Genomic DNA, 10,000 nt, shown 5'->3' with positions numbered 1-10,000 from the left:
ACCAATGATATTGAAACATATAAATCGAATCATAACTATATGAAACTCGAATTTAAGCCATATTAAACTGGTAATATTGTGATTTTATGCCTGGTTTTCCATACGTTAGTTTAAATAGAAAGTTATGGAATATAACCTTGGCATATTGGCACTAAAATATATAATAAAGACATTTCAAATCAAACTGAAATGTATTGAAATGAATTTTTCCCATACATTTTTGACAATGTGAGGTGTGCATGGCAAAAAACACTCACGGTGAAGGCATGTGATATAATATGAAAATATCAAAAGTTAACTAACCAATGATATTGAAGCATATAAATCGAATCATAACTATATGAAACTCGAATTTAAGCCATATTAAACTGGTAATATTGTGATTTTATGCCTGGTTTTCCATACGTTAGTTTAAATAGAAAGTTATGGAATATAACCTTGGCATATTGGCACTAAAATATATAATAAAGACATTTCAAATCAAACTGAAATGTATTGAAATGAATTTTTCCCATACATTTTTGACAATGTGAGGTGTGCATGGCAAAAAACACTCACGGTGAAGGCATGTGATATAATATGAAAATATCAAAAGTTAACTAACCAATGATATTGAAGCATATAAATCGAATCATAACTATATGAAACTCGAATTTGAGCCATATTAAACTGGTAATATTGTGATTTTATGCCTGGTTTTCCATACGTTAGTTTAAATAGAGAGTTATGGAATATAACCTTGGCATATTGGCACTAAAATATATAATAAAGACATTTCAAATCAAACTGAAATGTATTGAAATGAATTTTTCCCATACATTTTTGACAATGTGAGGTGTGCATGGCAAAAAACACTCACGGTGAAGGCATGTGATATAATATGAAAATATCAAAAGTTAACTAACCAATGATATTGAAGCATATAAATCGAATCATAACTATATGAAACTCGAATTTGAGCCATATTAAACTGGTAATATTGTGATTTTATTCCTGGTTTTCCATACGTTAGTTTAAATAGAGAGTTATGGAATATAACCTTGGCATATTGGCACTAAAATATATAATAAAGACATTTCAAATCAAACTGAAATGTATTGAAATGAATTTTTCCCATACATTTTTGACAATGTGAGGTGTGCATGGCAAAAAACACTCACGGTGAAGGCATGTGATATAATATGAAAATATCAAAAGTTAACTAACCAATGATATTGAAGCATATAAATCGAATCATAACTATATGAAACTCGAATTTGAGCCATATTAAACTGGTAATATTGTGATTTTATGCCTGGTTTTCCATACGTTAGTTTAAATAGAGAGTTATGGAATATAACCTTGGCATATTGGCACTAAAATATATAATAAAGACATTTCAAATCAAACTGAAATGTATTGAAATGAATTTTTCCCATACATTTTTGACAATGTGAGGTGTGCATGGCAAAAAACACTCACGGTGAAGGCATGTGAAATAATATGAAAATATCAAAAGTTAACTAACCAATGATATTGAAGCATATAAATCGAAGCATAACTATATGAAACTCGAATTTAAGCCATATTAAACTGGTAATATTGTGATTTTATGCCTGGTTTTCCATACGTTAGTTTAAATAGAGAGTTATGGAATATAACCTTGGCATATTGGCACTAAAATATATAATAAAGACATTTCAAATCAAACTGAAATGTATTGAAATGAATTTTTCCCATACATTTTTGACAATGTGAGGTGTGCATGGCAAAAAACACTCACGGTGAAGGCATGTGATATAATATGAAAATATCAAAAGTTAACTAACCAATGATATTGAAGCATATAAATCGAATCATAACTATATGAAACTCGAATTTAAGCCATATTAAACTGGTAATATTGTGATTTTATGCCTGGTTTTCCATACGTTAGTTTAAATAGAAAAAATTTTCGAATATATATACATATATGAAGAATCTATATTCTAATACTAACATGTTATGGAATATAACCTTGGCATATTGGCACTAAAATATATAATAAAGACATTTCAAATCAAACTGAAATGTATTGAAATGAATTTTTCCCATACATTTTTGACAATGTGAGGTGTGCATGGCAAAAAACACTCACGGTGAAGGCATGTGAAATAATATGAAAATATCAAAAGTTAACTAACCAATGATATTGAAGCATATAAATCGAATCATAACTATATGAAACTCGAATTTAAGCCATATTAAACTGGTAATATTGTGATTTTATGCCTGGTTTTCCATACGTTAGTTTAAATAGAAAAAATTTTCGAATATATATACATATATGAAGAATCTATATTCTAATACTAACATGTTATGGAATATAACCTTGGCATATTGGCACTAAAATATATAATAAAGACATTTCAAATCAAACTGAAATGTATTGAAATGAATTTTTCCCATACATTTTTGACAATGTGAGGTGTGCATGGCAAAAAACACTCACGGTGAAGGCATGTGAAATAATATGAAAATATCAAAAGTTAACTAACCAATGATATTGAAGCATATAAATCGAATCATAACTATATGAAACTCGAATTTAAGCCATATTAAACTGGTAATATTGTGATTTTATGCCTGGTTTTCCATACGTTAGTTTAAATAGAAAAAATTTTCGAATATATATACATATATGAAGAATCTATATTCTAATACTAACATGTTATGGAATATAACCTTGGCATATTGGCACTAAAATATATAATAAAGACATTTCAAATCAAACTGAAATGTATTGAAATGAATTTTTCCCATACATTTTTGACAATGTGAGGTGTGCATGGCAAAAAACACTCACGGTGAAGGCATGTGATATAATATGAAAATATCAAAAGTTAACTAACCAATGATATTGAAACATATAAATCGAATCATAACTATATGAAACTCGAATTTGAGCCATATTAAACTGGTAATATTGTGATTTTATGCCTGGTTTTCCATACGTTAGTTTAAATAGAAAAAAATTCTCGAATATATATACATATATGAAGAATCTATATTCTATACTAACATTTTATGGAATATAACCTTGGCATATTGCCATTAAAATATATAATAAAGACATTTCAAATCAAACTGAAATGTATTGAAATGAATTTTTCCCATACATTTTTGACAATGTGAGGTGTGCATGGCAAAAAACACTCACGGTGAAGGCATGTGATATAATATGAAAATATCAAAAGTTAACTAACCAATGATATTGAAGCATATAAATCGAATCATAACTATATGAAACTCGAATTTGAGCCATATTAAACTGGTAATATTGTGATTTTATGCCTGGTTTTCCATACGCTAGTTTAAATAGAGAGTTATGGAATATAACCTTGGCATATTGGCACTAAAATATATAATAAAGACATTTCAAATCAAACTGAAATGTATTGAAATGAATTTTTCCCATACATTTTTGACAATGTGAGGTGTGCATGGCAAAAAACACTCACGGTGAAGGCATGTGATATAATATGAAAATATCAAAAGTTAACTAACCAATGATATTGAAGCATATAAATCGAATCATAACTATATGAAACTCGAATTTGAGCCATATTAAACTGGTAATATTGTGATTTTATGCCTGGTTTTCCATACGTTAGTTTAAATAGAGAGTTATGGAATATAACCTTGGCATATTGGCACTAAAATATATAATAAAGACATTTCAAATCAAACTGAAATGTATTGAAATGAATTTTTCCCATACATTTTTGACAATGTGAGGTGTGCATGGCAAAAAACACTCACGGTGAAGGCATGTGATATAATATGAAAATATCAAAAGTTAACTAACCAATGATATTGAAGCATATAAATCGAATCATAACTATATGAAACTCGAATTTGAGCCATATTAAACTGGTAATATTGTGATTTTATGCCTGGTTTTCCATACGTTAGTTTAAATAGAGAGTTATGGAATATAACCTTGGCATATTGGCACTAAAATATATAATAAAGACATTTCAAATCAAACTGAAATGTATTGAAATGAATTTTTCCCATACATTTTTGACAATGTGAGGTGTGCATGGCAAAAAACACTCACGGTGAAGGCATGTGATATAATATGAAAATATCAAAAGTTAACTAACCAATGATATTGAAGCATATAAATCGAATCATAACTATATGAAACTCGAATTTGAGCCATATTAAACTGGTAATATTATGATTTTATTCCTGGTTTTCCATACGTTAGTTTAAATAGAAAAAATTTTCGAATATATATACATATATGAAGAATCTATATTCTATACTAACATGTTATGGCATATTGGTGTTATTGTATTTTATTCCTGGTTTTCTATAGTTAGTTTAAATAGAAATAAATTTTTGAATTCAAAATTTTATATTCTATACTAGCATTACATAGAAATTATCCTCAACTGTTTGTTTCTTGTATAAATACAGGAAATTAAACAGATGATGAAGAGAAAAAAATAAGAAAAACAAAAATTTATAAGAAAAATTAAATTTTAAACAAAGGAAAAGAGGAGAAAATTTTTTCAATCATATATATTTATGATTAAAAAATAGAATTATGAAATTATTAATTTCAATTCAAAGAGAAAAATTATGTAATATATGAAATTATTACATTAAAAATGCATTTGAAAAAAAAGTAAAATGTTATTAAGAATGATAAATTATTTGAAAATTGGCAAATATTAAGAAGAAATATCGTTCTTATATTTTTATATAAAATATATAATATAGAGAACGAAAATTCTTTTTCATAAAAAACGGTTTTTGAATTTTGATAAGAAAAGCTAAAGGGGGGTCGCCCCTTTACTTTTTATATACACCGTAATTTATGAAATTTTCAAATATGAAAAACAAAGAAAAATATATAAATACAAATATTATTCTGGTTGATCCTGCCAGTAGTTATATGCTTGTCTCAAAGATTAAGCCATGCATGTCTAAGTACAAACAAATTAAAAGTGAAACCGCAAAAGGCTCATTATATCAGTTATGGTTCCATAGATCGTTAACAGTTACTTGGATAACTGTGGTAATTCTAGAGCTAATACATGCAATATAAACACGGACCTTATGGAACGTGTGCTTTTATTAGACTAAAACCAAGCGATCATTTGATCGTTAAATTGGTTGAACTCTAGATAACTTGCAGATCGTATGGTCCCGTACCGACGACAGATCTTTCAAATGTCTGCCCTATCAACTTTTGATGGTAGTATCTAGGACTACCATGGTTGCAACGGGTAACGGGGAATCAGGGTTCGATTCCGGAGAGGGAGCCTGAGAAACGGCTACCACATCTAAGGAAGGCAGCAGGCGCGTAAATTACCCACTCCCAGTTCGGGGAGGTAGTGACGAAAAATAACAATACAGGACTCATATCCGAGGCCCTGTAATTGGAATGAGTACACTTTAAATCCTTTAACAAGGACCTATTGGAGGGCAAGTCTGGTGCCAGCAGCCGCGGTAATTCCAGCTCCAATAGCGTATATTAAAGTTGTTGCGGTTAAAACGTTCGTAGTTGAATTTGTGCTTCATACGGGTAGTACAACTATATATTGTGGTATGTACATTACCTTATGTATGTAAGCGTATTACCGGTGGAGTTCTTATATATAATTAATACAATGTATTTTTTATATATTCCTCCTATTTAAACCTACTTCAGTGCTCTTCATCGAGTGTTGTTGTGGGCCGGTACAATTACTTTGAACAAATTAGAGTGCTTAAAGCAGGCTCCAAATGCCTGAATATTTTGTGCATGGAATAATGAAATAAGACCTCTGTTCTACTTTCATTGGTTTTTAGATCAAGAGGTAATGATTAATAGAAGCAGTTTGGGGGCATTAGTATTACGACGCGAGAGGTGAAATTCTTGGACCGTCGTAAGACTAACTTAAGCGAAAGCATTTGCCAAAGATGTTTTCATTAATCAAGAACGAAAGTTAGAGGTTCGAAGGCGATCAGATACCGCCCTAGTTCTAACCATAAACGATGCCAGCTAGCAATTGGGTGTAGCTACTACTATGGCTCTCTCAGTCGCTTCCCGGGAAACCAAAGCTTTTGGGCTCCGGGGGAAGTATGGTTGCAAAGCTGAAACTTAAAGGAATTGACGGAAGGGCACCACCAGGAGTGGAGCCTGCGGCTTAATTTGACTCAACACGGGAAAACTTACCAGGTCCGAACATAAGCGTGTAAGACAGATTGATAGCTCTTTCTCGAATCTATGGGTGGTGGTGCATGGCCGTTCTTAGTTCGTGGAGTGATTTGTCTGGTTAATTCCGATAACGAACGAGACTCAAATATATTAAATAGATGCTTTCAGGATTATGATGTTGAAACTTATATAGCCTTCTTTCATGCGTACATCTTGAATGTACAAGTGTTTGAATGTGTTTATATAAGTGGAGTCGTACCTGTTGGTTTGTCCCATTATAAGGACACTAGCTTCTTAAATGGACAAATTGCGTCTAGCAGTAACGAGATTGAGCAATAACAGGTCTGTGATGCCCTTAGATGTCCTGGGCTGCACGCGCGCTACAATGAAAGTATCAACGTGTATTTCCTAGACCGAGAGGTCCGGGTAAACCGCTGAACCACTTTCATGCTTGGGATTGTGAACTGAAACTGTTCACATGAACTTGGAATTCCCAGTAAGTGCGAGTTATTAACTCGCATTGATTAAGTCCCTGCCCTTTGTACATACCGCCCGTCGCTACTACCGATTGAATTATTTAGTGAGGTCTCCGGACGTGATCACTGTGACGCCTCGTGTGTCACGGTTGTTTCGCAAAAGTTGACCGAACTTGATTATTTAGAGGAAGTAAAAGTCGTAACAAGGTTTCCGTAGGTGAACCTGCGGAAGGATCATTATTGTGTTCCATATCCGTAAGAAAAACAAACAAACAAACAAACAAACAGACAAGCAAACAAACGAACAAAAAGAAAAAAAAAAAAAAAAAAAAAAGAAAAAAAAAAAAAATTTATATAATTATTTTGAATCCATAATTCTTTTTATTCTTTTTCATTCAATTTGTGATCCATCAATTATATCATATTAAATATAATATATGATGGTACATTTTGTAATGTTTTTTCTTATTTTTTTCTTTTAAAAACCTTTAAACATGAAAATAAAAAGTTGTACTTATTATTCATTTGATTGAATGATAAGTTAATTTGTTCACAATAACAAAAGTGGTATATATTTATTATATTATTATATATACATAAAATGATTAAAAAAATACAAAATAATTGAATCATAATAAATACCACCACTGTATTATTGTTGAACTAAGACATTCGCAACTTAATAAAAATGTTTAGAGTTAAATATATTTGATATATATTATTGAAAGAAAATCAATTTATATATTATTAATATTATTTAATTTTACTCTTTCAATTAATATATGCAAAAAAAAATTGACATTTGTTATAAATAAAAATAAATAAAAAAATACTCTAAGCGGTGGATCACTTGGCTCATGGGTCGATGAAGAACGCAGCAAACTGTGCGTCATCGTGTGAACTGCAGGACACATGAACATCGACATTTTGAACGCATATCGCAGTCCATGCTGTTATGTACATTAAATTCAATTTTAAAGTACTGCTTGGACTACATATGGTTGAGGGTTGTAAGACTATGCTAAATAAGTTGCTTATTCTTTTATAAAAATAATTGAATTTAAGCAAATGTGTATATTATTGGATTTTAAATAATTCATAATATTAATAGCAAAAAAAATAAAGATATATAATGAATTTTATTTATTATATATTCTTTAAAAAAAAAATCCTCTCAAATAAAATGAAATGATGAAAATATTGAATCTAAGTATTCTTTACAAAAAATTTTCATATTATTTATATATATATATAAAATAATAATTTATATATGTAATTAAAAGGAGGAATGTCTAGCATAAAAATTAAATTTTTTATTCTAGGATTGCCTCATTTTACATTATTATTATTTTTATATATTTACAATATATAAAAGGAGAAAAGAAAAATAGAGATGAAAAGATGATATAATTTTTTTATTAAATTGTGAGAAGATAAAAAAAGAATATTAAAACAACCTCAACTCATATGGGATTACCCCCTGAATTTAAGCATATTAATGAGGGGAGGAAAAGAAACTAACAAGGATTTTCTTAGTAGCGGCGAGCGAAAAGAAAATAGTTCAGCACTAAGTCACTTTGTCTATATGTCAAATGTGAGATGCAGTGTATGGAATATCTTAATATCTAGTATGAGAAATTAACGATTTAAGTCCTTCTTAAATGAGGCCATTTACCCATAGAGGGTGCCAGGCCCGTATAACGTTAATGATTACTAGAAAGATATTTCCAAAGAGTCGTGTTGCTTGATAGTGCAGCACTAAGTGGGTGGTAAACTCCATCTAAAACTAAATATAACCATGAGACCGATAGTAAACAAGTACCGTGAGGGAAAGTTGAAAAGAACTCTGAATAGAGAGTTAAATAGTACGTGAAACTGCTTAGAGGTTAAGCCCGATGAACCTGAATATCCATTATGAAAAATTCATCATTAAATAATTAAAAAAATAATGTGCATTTTTTTCATATAAGGACATTGTAATCTATTAACATAATAAAGTATTTATCAAAAGATCATTGGTGATATTAAGTTTATTTAAATTAATTTGCTTTTTAAGCATATTAACATAAAATAAATACTAATGATTTGATAAAGTGTTGATAGATTTTATTATATATAATGCTAAAATTCATTTTTTGAATTTTACAAAAAATTTAATATCTATGATATTAATATTTATTTGTATGCATTTATATGATTAACAATGCGAAAGATTCAGGATACCTTCGGGACCCGTCTTGAAACACGGACCAAGGAGTCTAACATATGTGCAAGTCATTGAGTTATATTAAACTTAATGGCATAATTAACTTAACTTAAATATAATGGGATTAATTTTTAGTCTATTTTTTAATAAATAGTCAATTAATTCAATCCCGGGGCGTTCCATATAGTTATGTATAATGATAATTTATTATTATTTATACCTCTAACTGGAGCGTACCTTGAGCATATATGCTGTGACCCGAAAGATGGTGAACTATACTTGATCAGGTTGAAGTCAGGGGAAACCCTGATGGAAGACCGAAACAGTTCTGACGTGCAAATCGATTGTCAGAATTGAGTATAGGGGCGAAAGACCAATCGAACCATCTAGTAGCTGGTTCCCTCCGAAGTTTCCCTCAGGATAGCTGGTGCATTTAAAAATTATATAAAATAATCTTATCTGGTAAAGCGAATGATTAGAGGCCTTAGGGTCGAAACGATTTTAACCTATTCTCAAACTTTAAATGGGTAAGAACCTCACCTTTCTTGATATGAAGGTTGAGGTTATGATATAATGTGCCCAGTGGGCCACTTTTGGTAAGCAGAACTGGCGCTGTGGGATGAACCAAACGTAATGTTACGATGAACCAAACGTAATGTTAACAACTCATGCAGATACCATGAAAGGCGTTGGTTGCTTAAAACAGCAGGACGGTGGACATGGAAGTCGTAATCCGCTAAGGAGTGTGTAACAACTCACCTGCCGAAGCAACTAGCCCTTAAAATGGATGGCGCTTAAGTTGTATACCTATACATTACCGCTAAAGTAGATGATTTATAAAACAATTTCGATTGATTTATAAATTTTGAAACTTTAGTGAGTAGGAGGGTACAATAGTGTGCTTAGAAGTGTTTGGCGTAAGCCTGCATGGAGCCGCTATTGGTACAGATCTTGGTGGTAGTAGCAAATAATCGAATGAGACCTTGGAGGACTGAAGTGGAGAAGGGTTTCGTGTGAACAGTGGTTGATCACGAGTTAGTCGGTCCTAAGTTCAAGGCGAAAGCCGAAAATTTTCAAGTTTTTAATAAAAAAAAAATATTAATAAAAATATATTTAAAAATAATTAAAATACTTGAATTATTT

General features: G+C 30.5%; 2 non-coding genes and 1 pseudogene across 2 annotated transcripts in view; all 3 read left to right on the top strand.

Annotated features, from left to right (window-relative positions):
• Positions 1–4,900: 4,900 nt before the first annotated feature.
• Positions 4,901–6,891, top strand: LOC129252132 (small subunit ribosomal RNA). The gene has a single exon (XR_008583273.1). It is a non-coding gene; the product is annotated as a small subunit ribosomal RNA (ribosomal RNA).
• Positions 6,892–7,481: 590 nt separating this feature from the next.
• Positions 7,482–7,662, top strand: LOC129252149 (5.8S ribosomal RNA; annotated as a pseudogene).
• Positions 7,663–8,104: 442 nt separating this feature from the next.
• Positions 8,105–10,000, top strand: part of LOC129252143 (large subunit ribosomal RNA) — a 3,995-nt gene continuing 2,099 nt past the window's right edge. The window contains exon 1 of the ribosomal RNA XR_008583283.1: positions 8,105–10,000. This exon is cut by the window's right edge and continues 2,099 nt beyond it. This is a non-coding gene — a ribosomal RNA (large subunit ribosomal RNA).

This window comes from Anastrepha obliqua, unplaced genomic scaffold (genome assembly GCF_027943255.1).
Source record: "Anastrepha obliqua isolate idAnaObli1 unplaced genomic scaffold, idAnaObli1_1.0 ptg000152l, whole genome shotgun sequence".
Lineage (NCBI taxonomy): Eukaryota > Metazoa > Arthropoda > Insecta > Diptera > Tephritidae > Anastrepha > Anastrepha obliqua.
This window is presented reverse-complemented; position numbering and strand designations above follow the sequence as displayed.